We start from the raw sequence: 12,312 nt of genomic DNA, 5'->3' as shown, positions 1-12,312 counted from the left end.
GCTGCCCACGTCGTACTGTGCTCACCAGGTGAGGGGCTCAGACAACTCCCAGATAACTTTGGAGCGCTTCACAGGACCCCCTTTGTGTGTCCTTTGTCTGGCCTTTCTTACCAACCCTTCTGTCCGGCTGCCTCGGGCCTCCTCTTGGTAAACTTGGCGCCAGTTTCCCTGACCCTATGTGGTGTCTTCCTAGCGGGTGTAGCGAGGGGCTGCGCCACATAAAATGTCACAGCCTCCGGTTTCTAGCTGAGGGTCGTTTCCTGCCTCCACTAGTTTCGGGGACCGGTCTCCCCCTTTGGCCTGACCCCTCCACGCAGGTGGATTCGGGCGTGCGGTGGCGACTCGCCCGTCCGCACCCCTGGGATCCCTTCATTCCTCGTTCCTGGAGCCTTCTCCGCTCCTCTTCCTTCCTTCTCCCTCTTCCAGGCCTGGGCCTCTGTTACTAGGCCCGCCTCCGGAGCAGAGCTCATGCAGAGCCCCTGCTCCCTGCCACTTCTGCTCAGACTTCTCTGCACTGAACTAAGATGGTGCCCACCTTTTATACTCCCTTCTCAATGCACCCAGGAACTGCTTCCTCCCTGCTCCTGCACTACAGGGTTCCCCTTCCTCAGTGTTCCCTCCCCCCACTCCAGCCAGGGACAGGGACTGTCATGCCCATCTCAGAGGCATATTGGTCGCCCTGCCCCACGGCAATGTGGTGTAATGCATGCAGGTGTCGGGTCCTGATCCACACTCCATCCTTACCTGAGAGTGAGATATCACACCTCTGGGTGAGGTGCAATACCTCTGTAGCAACCGAGCCCTCAGGGTGCTACAGTTCAATTTATCTTCAGCCTAGGTGACGTATTGTGATACAGGGCCGTGATTTTGGCTATAAAAGGGTCCCCTAGACCCCTACCCCAAGCTTTTTAAGAGAATCATATATGGCGTGCCAGGAGACTCTATGGAATGCTTTCTCAGCATCCAACGAGAGTATCTAATTACAAATTTTTAACTGCATCCAGCCCAGGAAATACTTTGTGCCTAGTAGCAGTGTCTGCTAGTCAGCGGATTATCCCGGCTGTTAAGCAAGCTACACCACCTGTAGTTTAGACACTTAATTTTTTCAAAGGAAATGCTTCGGGACCATGGGATACTCAGTGAAGAGCATCAGGAGGCACCCCAAGGCATAGGGGCTGGGACTGGCAGTAGGATGCCTTGCGGTGGACAGCCGAGCTCGATCCTTATAAAAGCTTTTTAACTGCAGCAGCTTTAGTGGACACTACTGGAGCTGGAATTACGCGGCTGCTGGCATGAGACTTGCCCTCCAATAGATCCTTGTAAATGGATTTAAAGTGTATTCATTCAAATTAGAGAGACAATTTAAATTAAAAAGCTTAGAGCTGCCTCCACCACAGGGGTGCTCGCTCGACCCACCAGCGGACAGGCACCAGTATTGGGAGAGGGGGGCTGGCCATCAGGGTTCACCGCGGCTCTGGCACAAACCCGGCGACACGGAGGTGGCACGGGCAGGAGCGGACTGGCCGTGTCGGCTTCTCACTTTTTGGATTTTAGAAGGGCATGACATGCCTATATCTGTGTCTCCCCCTCCTTTTACTCCTCCACCTCTTTTATTTTCGCATGACTATATGTACTTGTCACTTTTCCATGTGTTAGTTATGTCTTCTGAGCAGTTTGTCAGCTTTTGGACACCTTTGAAGGTGTTTTCTATGTGTTTCTATGTGTTTTTGTTTGCCTGCCATTGGTTTTAACGGTGTTCGAAGGTGTTCGACGAACAGTTCGACGAACAGTTCGGCGAACACACGGGTGTTCGACGAACCGAACCGAACTCGAACACTACGGGGGTGGCTCAACACTAGTTATGATGTGAATTACAGCCTGTCAAGTGCTTTGCTGGCAATAAATTTGCAGGAGCCGATACATTGGCCGCATCAGTGATCTGTGGCCACTGGACTGGAGCCCTGAGAACTGCCGCTTGCCTGACGTCATCCGCGATTCTTCTTTTGATTAGCCAACAAGGTGCAATATCACATCTGCATCATGCAAACAATGAAACGTCAGTGGCTGGATGAAGGATGCAAGAGCCTGTCTGGATCCCAGAAACTCACTCAGCTTTTATGCACACACACTGATTCAAAGTAAACAGGTCACAGGTGAGGATGTTACCTTTAGTATCCATTCAAACCCATTTGTGTCAAATTCTGTGCATGTTATCAGGCCAAAATCACCAGGGTATGTGAAATTTTGATCAGAGTAATTTGGATGTTTTTGGTTGTCATTAAGATTTAAAAAGAGGAAACACAGTAGTTTGACAATAAATGGCTTCACCCAACCAATAACCATGAGTGGAGAAACAGTTTTTTTTGTTATCATTCATGTTCTCTGAAACAAGGCCAAGAAAGAAAAAATTCTGCTGGGGTATGAAAACTTTTGAGCACAACTGTATTTGTAAGCCGAAACCAAGAGTGGAACAATCAGAGGAAAAGTATAATAGAAACAAGGCACCACTTCTGCATTTCTCACCCACTCCTGATTTTGGCTTACAAAGTCTGAGGTAAGAACCTCACCAAATACTCAACATGTGAATGTGGCCTTAAGGATAATTGATTACGTGTTTTTTAAAGGAGAACCTCTGTAAGTGCATATTTGCTACTGTGTAATAGTCACAGGACAGGAAGGGGTTAAATGTCCAAGTATTTATTCTCTATTGGAAATAAAGAATCTTCCCCTTATTGATATCAGAGAGAACAAATGTCCTCCATATACAACACAATCCACTTTACCTAGACCAATAATACCACATACAAGGGACAAATAATGCCACACCATGACCAGACCACATATTACCACCATTTAGTAACCAAATAATACTACAATATTCATTAAGAATAAAAACCACAATACTAATAACACTAATATCACCACTGGTGACATTACACACATGAGCTCTGTATATAGTGTACAGGTAATTCAGTGATCACAAGTGACATTACTCTATATGCAGAGCTCCTGTGTATAATGTCACTGGTAATTACTGCATTCTCTGTACAATGACACTATACACAGAGCTCGTGTGTATATAGTGTACAAGTAATACAGTGACTCACTGGTGACATTATACACAGGAACTTTGTATATAGTGTATAGTGTACAGGTAATACAGGGATCACCAGTGAAATTATACAGCCAGGACTCATATCTGCAGAAAATAACACACAGTTATTTATAGCTGATCACTTCTAAAGCACATTCCCCACTTTTTCTCTGACTTCTAAACTGCGTCAGATGAAGAAAAAAAGTGACAGAGTGCAGCCCTCCACATTAAAAGTACCTCCCTTTTGTTTTTTGTTCCACTCATGGAAGACAGTATCCTTAAGAGAAAATTATTCCCTGATTGGCCCCCTACAGTAATTATATCCCCCACTTGCCACCATAAACCAATAATGTATGTTTCTCATTCTGGCCCCCATACATTAATTATGTCCACCATCCTGGCCCCCGTACACAGGGCCAGCATCACAACCCGTCGCAACCGGGCAAGTGCCGGGTCCCTGGACAAACGGGGTGCCCACCCGCCATGGCAGGGGTGTAACTACCGCAATTGTGGCGGTCATGGCTGCGACTGCCCGGGGTCAGCAGTTGAGTGGCCCGCCAATGCCAGCAAATACATCACCTGGATGTGCGTCCTCGAACACACATTCAGCTGAAGTGTACTGCAGTGCACAGACCCATCAGGTCCGTGCGTGGTAATACATGCTGCCGGCCAATCAGAGACCAGCAACTGACTTTGGCATGTGCGTAAGAAGGGGCGCATGGCAGTGACATCATGCGCTCCTGTCGCTTGCATGCTGAAGTCAGTTGCCAGCTTCAGAAGAGGATGCCGCACAGCGGGGGAGCCGTTGGGGCTGTGCATTATACTACATAATAATAATAATTATCTTTATTTATATAGCGCCAACATATTCTGCAGCGCTTAACAATTCACAGGTTCATATACAACAGTCATAAGTAACATAGCTAAAGATAATACAATAATTACAGCAAAAATAATGACGACCCTGCTCGTAAGAGCTTACAATCTACAAAGAGGTGGGGGTTACACAAAGTACAATGGCTTATTTACAAGGATGGTCAAGCCATCTTGAGTGGATAGATAAAGGCTGCATGAGCTCATCACCAGCCAGTATCTGTAATGCTTTTCGGTTCGGTGGAGAGTTATGTTTAGAGTAGTAAGGGATGGTCTATAAGAAGATAAAAGGACTTCGATTAGGGAAGGTGATAGGCTGCCCTAAACAGTTGTGTTTTTAGGAAGCGCCTAAAATTGTGTAAGTTGTGGTTCATCCTAATTTCTTGGGGTAGAGCATTCCAAAGAATAGGTGCAGCTCGGGAGAAGTCTTGGAGCCGGGAGTGGGAGGTACGGATTAGTGCGGATGTTAGTCGAAAGTCGCTTGCGGAGCGTAGAGAACGGGTAGACCGATAAACAGAAATGAGGGAAGAGATGTAGGGGGGTGCCACACTGTGGAGAGCTTTGTGGGTGAGAACAAGCAATTTAAATTGGATCCTGTAATTCATCGGCAGCCAGTGCAATGACTGGCACAGAGCGGAGAAGTCTGAGTAATGGTTAGCCAAATAGATGACCCTGGCTGCAGCATTTAGGATGGACTGGAGGGGGGAAAGTCGAGTGAGGGGGAGGCCAATTAATATAAAGTTACAGTAGTCAAGGCAGGAGTGGATCAGGGCAACAGTGAGGGTTTTTGTTGTTTCCAAGGTGAGAAAGGGGCGGATTCTAGAGATGTTCTTCAGGTGCAAGCGACAAGAGCGGGCAAGAGATTGTATGTGGAAGGTGAAAGAAGGATTGGTGTCAAACACAACGCCCAGACAACGCGCCTGCTGGCTCGGCATTATTATGGTGCCACACATGGAAAGAGAGATGTCAGATTTAGAGAGGTGAGTAGACGGCGAGAGCAGAAGTTCAGTTTTGGAAAGATTGAGTTTCAGGTAGAGAGCGGACATGATGTTAGAAACTGCGGCCAGACAGTCACTGGTGTTCTGTAGTACAGTGGGGGTAAGGTCAGGGGATGAGGTGTATAGTTGTGTGTCATCAGCATAAAGATGGTACTGAAAACCAAATTTGCAGATGGTCTGTCCAATTGAGGCTGTGTAAAGAGAGAAAAGAAGAGGAAGAGGGGAAGTAGTGGAGCCAGCGAACGATACACTGAAAGAGTGGTCAGATAGGTAGGAGGAGAACCAGGAGAGAGCAGTGTCCTTTATGCCGATTGAGTGGAGCATAGAGAGTAGGAGGTGGTGGTCAACGGTGTCAAAGGCTGCAGAGAGGTCAAGAAGAATGAGCAGAGAGTGGTCACCATTACGTTTTGCTGTCAGAAGGTCATTGGTTACTTTGATGAATGCAGTTTCTATAGAATGTTGGGGGCGGAAGCCGGACTGTGATGGGTCTAGAAGAGAGTAACTGGTAAGGCGGGAGTAGACCAGGTGCTCCAAGAGTTTAGAGATGAAGGGAAGATTGGAGACTGATCTGTAGTTGTTTTTGCAGGAACGGTCAAGAGAGGGCTTTTTTAATAATGGAGTAATGATGGAGTGTTTGAAGGAGGAGAGGAAGATACCAGAAGAGAGGGAGAGGTTGAAGATTTTAGTTAGGTGAGTAGTGACGACTGGAGAAAGAGACTGGAGTAGATGTGAGGGGATGGGGTCAGTGGTGCATGTAGTGGAATGAGAAGAAGAGGGGAGCCTGGAGACTTCGTCTTCTGTGACTGGGTCAAATGTGGAGAGTGATCCAGAGGGGATGTGGGGAGGGATGGGAGTCACGGAACTTAGTGGCTGGGAGCCGATTTCCTGACTGATGGTGTCTTTATTCTCTGTGAAGTAGGAGGCCAAGTCCTCGGCACAAATGTCCGTGATGGGGGCTTGCGCTTTAGGACTGAGGAGGGAGTGAAAGGTATCGAAGAGTTTTTTGGGGTTGTTGGATAGTGAGGAGATCAGGGTGGTGAAGTAGGTCTGTTTGGCGAGGTGAAGGGCAGAGTTATATGTTTTTAACATAAATTTGTAGTGGATAAAGTTTTCTAGTGTGCGAGTTTTCCTCCATAGGCGTTCGGCACTTCTAGAGCAACACTGGAGAAATCGGGTTTGCGGTGTGAGCCAAGGCTGTTTTACTCTGTGTTTAGAGGTTCTGAGGGTGAGGGGCACTACTTGGTCCAGCGTGCTTCTGAGAGTGTCATTGTAGTGGTTTACAGCCAGATCAGGACAGGAAAAATAGGAGATTGGGGACAGTGATGAGTGAAGGGAGTCTGTAAGTGTATGAGGGTTAATGGCTTGTAGATTTCTGAATGTGTGATAGGTAGGAGTGTGCTGGGGCGGGCGAGAATTTGTGAGCGTGAAGGAGAGAATGTTATGATCAGAGAGGGATACATAGATGACTATGGGCTGTACATTGTACTACATGGATGACTATGGGCTGTGCATTATACTGCATGGATGACTATGGGATATGCATTATACTATATGGATGACCATGGGTTGTGCATTATATACGGAGCTGCATTATACTATATGGAGCAATATGGACTGTGTATTGTACTATATGAAGGAATTTGGGCTGTGGATTATACTATATGAGGTACTATGGGCTGCATATTAGACTACATGGATAAATATGGGCTGTACATTATGCATGGTGGTGCATTATGCTATATGAAGAACTATGGGCCATTATATTATATGAAGAATATGGGCTGTGTATTACACTAATATGGAGGACTATGAGTTGTGCATTATATATGGAGGTGCATTATACTATATGGAGGAATATCAAGGACTATGGGGGCGTATTATATTATATGGAGGACTATGGGCTGTGCATTATATGGAGGACTATGGATTGTGCATTATACTACATAGAGGACTATGGGCTGTGCATAATGCTATATAGAGGTTTATGGGATGTGCATTATACTGTATGGATGACTATGGGCTGTGCATTATACAATATGGAGGACTATGGGATGCATTATACTATATGTATAGTATTGTAGAATTTACAATAGATAGCACTCACGTAATGTAAGAAGTATGTGAAATCTTTGGCATTGTACTATACCTATATTTCTCTGCCGTATCTGTGCATCATGAATAGTGGTATGTGTTAAAAGAGCCCAATGAGACGCTTTCGCCCAGGGCCCACAAAAACCTGGATCCGGCCCTGCATATATAGTAATTATGTCACCCATCATGGCACTCCTTTATTTAATAATGTCCCAGATCCTGGAACCCTTTATTTAATAATGTCCCCATCCTGGGCCCCTTTATTTAATAATGTCCCCATCCTGGCACCCTTTTAATTAATAATGTCCCCATCCTGGCACCCCTTTATTTAATAATGTCTCCCATCCTAGGCCCCTATGTTTCCCCATCTTGGGCTTCTATGTTCCTCTGTCCTTAGTCCCTATTTCCTCCGTCCTGTGTCCCTATGTTCCTCCATCCTGGGCCCCTATCTCACCCTATCCTGGGCCCCTGTATCACACATCCTAGACCCCTATGTTGCCCCATCCTGGACCCCTATGTTTCTACATCCAGAGCCCCTATGTTCCTTCATCTCGGGTCCTTTTGTCACCCATCCTAAGCCCCTATGTTGTCCCATACAGAGCCCCTATGTACACTACACTTCACAGAGAGGGGGAGATTCTTCTCACCTTCCTGTACTCCTCTGGCGTCCTCTTGCAGCTCCATATCTAACGCAGTTGTTAAAATGGCCTCCAACCGATCAAAGGCTGAACGATGACGTCAGAGCGTGGTGCATGTTATGTTCTGCTACCAAAGCTAAGGAAAGAGAGGAGATCTGTCCCTACTATAAGACTCAGCTGAATCCCTACGATGTAACAGGGAACCTGATCCTGCGATCAGACCTGCTAAAGTCCTAATCTAGTCTGTACGGAGACCTATAGATGTGAGGAGGGAATCCCTACAAGTACTAAGGACTGGGAGGAATATGGGACACCTCCTAACAGAAATAGTAGCAGACAGACGAACAAACAAAATAGATAGAACATAGAGGTCCGTAGACCAAGCAAACTAACAGAGTTAGATACAGAGCACAGGCTAGCTAGAAAGTAGATATACAATGAAGTCCAGCAAAGCCAGAAGGGCGGAGCAGGATTAAATAGGCCAACAAGGTCATGTGACCAGCAAAGGAAAAAAAACCTAACAGCAAGGTTCTAACAGTACCCCCCCTTCTAAGAGGATCCTCCGGATCCCCTAGGACCAGGCTTATCAGGAAATCTCCTGTGAAACGCTCTGATAAGTCTGGACGCGGAAACATCATCTGACCTCACCCAAGAGTTATCCTCGGGTCCGAAACCTTTCCAGGCCACAAGATACTGCAAACTACCTCTATACCGTCTAGAGTCAAGGATGCGAGAAATTTCATATTCCCCGTCCTCCACCACCGGAGGAACAGAGGCAGAGGCGTCACCATCCGACACAACAGCTTTTTTTAACAGAGAGACATGAAAGACCGGATTAATTCTCCAGGAGGTAGGAACCTCCAACCTAACAGCAGATTGGTTGACAACCTGAAGCACCTTAAAGGGCCCTACAAACTTGGGACCCAATTTCTTAGAAGGAATCCTCAACCGCAGATTCCTAGAGGACAACCAAACCATGTCACCAACAGCGAACAAAACCTCCTGTCGTTTCCTATCAAAGTAGTCTTTAGATTTTCTGTTGGCCTCCTGAAGATTACCACGCACATCCGTCCAAACTCTTTCCAAATCACCGGAAAAATTCTCCTCCTCAGGCACGGCAGATCCCAACTTGGAGAACGACCCAAACGACGGATGTCTCCCAGAACAACAAAAAAAAGGCGAACAACCAGCAGAAGAAGATGTATGATTGTTCAGAGCAAATTCGGCAAGTGGCAGAAACTCAGACCACCCCTCTTGATTGTCTGCCACAAAACAACGCAAGAACTGCTCAACATCCTGGTTTTTCCTTTCTGTCTGGCCATTAGATTCAGGATGATATCCGGACGAAAACGACAAATGAATTCCCAACCTGTCACAAAAGGCACGCCAAAAACGAGCCACGAACTGAGGACCCCTATCAGAAACAATGTCAGTAGGAACGCCATGAAGTCTGACAATTTCCTTGACAAAGGCCTTAGCGAGAGTTTTAGCGCAGGGCAGTTTGACGAAGGGAACCAAGTGACACATCTTGCTAAAACGGTCCACGACCACCCAGATGACAGTAAAACCCTCAGAGGAGGGAAGGTCAGTTATAAAGTCCATAGCCAAATGTGTCCAAGGACCACTGGGGACCTCCAAAGGACAAAGCAACCCCGCAGCAGGAGTATGTGAGGACTTAGATCTAGCACATATAGTACATTGGCACACCCACTTAATGACTTCCTTCTGCCATCCAGGCCACCAAAAACTGCGACCCACCAGTCTCTTGGTCTCAGAGATTCCGGGATGACCTGCCAACCGAGATTCGTGACACTCAACAAACAAATCTCTCCTAAAGGTCCCAGGCACAAACAACCTCCCATGAGGAGTGTTAGATGGGGCATTCTCCTGAGCTTTAAGAATCTCATCTTCCAAAACGGAGTCTAAAGCAGCTATCACAACACCTTCTTGTAAAATGTTTTCCTCTTTCTCAGCACCGACTAAGGGAGAAAAACTGCGAGACAAGGCATCCGCCTTAACATTCTTAGTACCAGGGATGTAAGTAACGGAGAAATTAAACCGCGAGAAAAACAGTGCCCACCTAGCCTGACGGGCATTCAGGCGCTTGGCAGCATCAAGATATATCAGATTTTTATGATCCGTAAGAACCTGAACGGGAAATTCCGCACCTTCCAAGAAGTGGCGCCAGTGTTCAAATGCGAGTTTAATAGCCAATAATTCCCGATTACCAATATCGTAATTCAGTTCAGTCTCCGAAATTTTTTTTGAAAAAAAGGCACAGGGATGTAATCCATCCCCGTTATCCTGAGACAATACTGCGCCAACCCCCACAGAGGAAGCATCAACCTCAACCAAAAACGGCCTAGTAACATCAGGCTGCATAAGGATGGGAGCAGAGGTGAACCTCTCCTTGAGATACACAAAAGCTTCAATGGCCTCAGAAGACCACTGAACCGCATCAGCACCTTTCCTGGTGAGATCAGTCAGAGGTTTGACAATACTAGAAAAATTTTTTATGAATTTTCTGTAGTAATTGGCGAAACCCAAAAACCTCTGTATCGATTTCAAACCAATAGGCCTAGGCCATTCCTGCACAGCCTGAACCTTAACCGGATCCATCTCAAAACCTTTGCTGGAGATAATGTAGCCCAAAAAATTAATTCTCTGTACAGCGAACTCACATTTCTCCAGCTTAGCAAAAAGCGAATTGTCCATTAATAACTGTAATACCTCACGCACGCTCCGCCAATGAGACTCCAGATCTGGCGAATAAATCAAAATGTCATCCAAATACACAACCACATTTTTACCGATCAAAGGTCTAAGGATGTCATTAATCAGATTCTGAAAAAATGCAGGAGCATTAGTAAGACCAAAAGGCATAACCAGATTCTCAAAATGACCCACAGGAGTGTTAAAAGCAGTCTTCCATTCATCACCCTCCTTCATGCGCAACAGATTGTATGCCCCCTTAAGGTCAATTTTAGAGAACCACTTGGCCCCCAATAACTGGTTAAACAGATCAGGAATCAATGGCAGTGGGTAAGGATTGCGTACCGTAATTTTGTTAATCTCACGAAAATCCAGACAAGGACGTAAACCGCCGTCCTTTTTTTTTACAAAAAAAAATCCAACCGCCACAGGAGACTTAGAGGGCCTAATGTGACCGGCGGCCAAACTTGTCTGTATGTATTCCTCCAAAGCCTTCCTCTCAGGAATGGTAAGGTTAAATAAACGACTTTTAGGAAGAGTCGCTCCAGGGACAAATTCAATAGAACAATCATAGTCTCTATGGGGAGGCAAAACCTGCGATTCCTTCTCAGAAAAAACTCTCCAAAAATCCTGAATAGGAACAGGCAATTCTCCCCTATCCAAAGCTGCAATACGCCCGTTACAACACTTGTCATAACATTTATGGCTCCAGGATTTAATTTCACTGGTAGACCAATCCAGTACAGGATTGTGAAATTTTAACCAGGGCAAACCCAATATTACTGGAGAAGGCAAGTTATTCAACACTACCAAATCCAATTTCTCATGGTGAACACCATTAATAGTGAGAGGAAATTCACTGACCTTGAGAGTAATATTCTTCAAAGGGGAGCCATCCACAGAAACCACAGCAATGGGGGATGATAAAGGTTCAGGTTTTAAATTGAGTTTTTCCACGAATCCCCCATCAATTACATTCAGTGTAGACCCGCAATCAACAAACACCCGAAATTCCATAAATTTTTCCTGAGCAATCGTGGAAGCAGCTAAAAATATACCCTTGGAATTTAAACAGGCAATACGGGCGTGACTGACCATTTTTTTTTCTTTCTTCATACGAAGCTCACAGCCTTTAATCAAATGACCAGATTTTCTGCAATAGAAACACAAGCCTTCTGAAAAACGACGGTCTTTTTCTTGAGAGCGAGGTGCCACCGATCCAATCTCCATCGGTTCACCACTGTTAGTACACACATTATCATAACCAGAAACTGACATAGCAGAGGATTTGCTCTCATTAACCCTAGCACGCAGTCTTCTATCCACCCGTATAGCTAATTGCATAGCCTGTTGCAAATCCTCAGGTGTAGGATAAGCAATTAGCAGGTCTTTAACCCTTTCACTGAGCCCAGCAAGAAATAGACTTTTCAGAGCAGAATCGTTCCACCCTGTTTGAGTGGACCAACGACGAAAATGAGTACAATATTTTTCGACATTACCTGATCCTTGTTTTAAACGTCTCAACTCAGTCTCAGCTGATGCCACACGGTCAGGATCATCATATAATAGTCCTAAAGCAGAAAAAAAACTATCCACTGATCTGAAGCATGTATCACTAGGTTGCAAAGAAAAGGCCCACTCCTGAGGCTCTTTGCGCAAAAGTGACATTATGAACCCTACGCGCTGGGATTCATCCCCAGAGGACTTGGGTCTCAAACGAAAATACAATAAGCAAGCATTTTTAAATGAAAAAAATTCTCGATGTTCACCAAAAAATAAATCCGGCAAACATACCTTAGGCTCCAAGAAATATGCTCCAGGACAGTTACTCACGTGCTGACGGAGCTCGGCCACTTCCAGAGAGAGTCCCTGCAGGTGTTTAGCCAAATCCTGAACTGACACCATG

The sequence above is a fragment of the Phyllobates terribilis genome, unplaced genomic scaffold (genome assembly GCF_046119375.1).
Source record: "Phyllobates terribilis strain yellow unplaced genomic scaffold, ASM4611937v1 Scaffold_11__3_contigs__length_659146591, whole genome shotgun sequence".
Classification (NCBI taxonomy): domain Eukaryota; kingdom Metazoa; phylum Chordata; class Amphibia; order Anura; family Dendrobatidae; genus Phyllobates; species Phyllobates terribilis.
Note: the sequence above shows the minus strand (reverse complement) of the source record.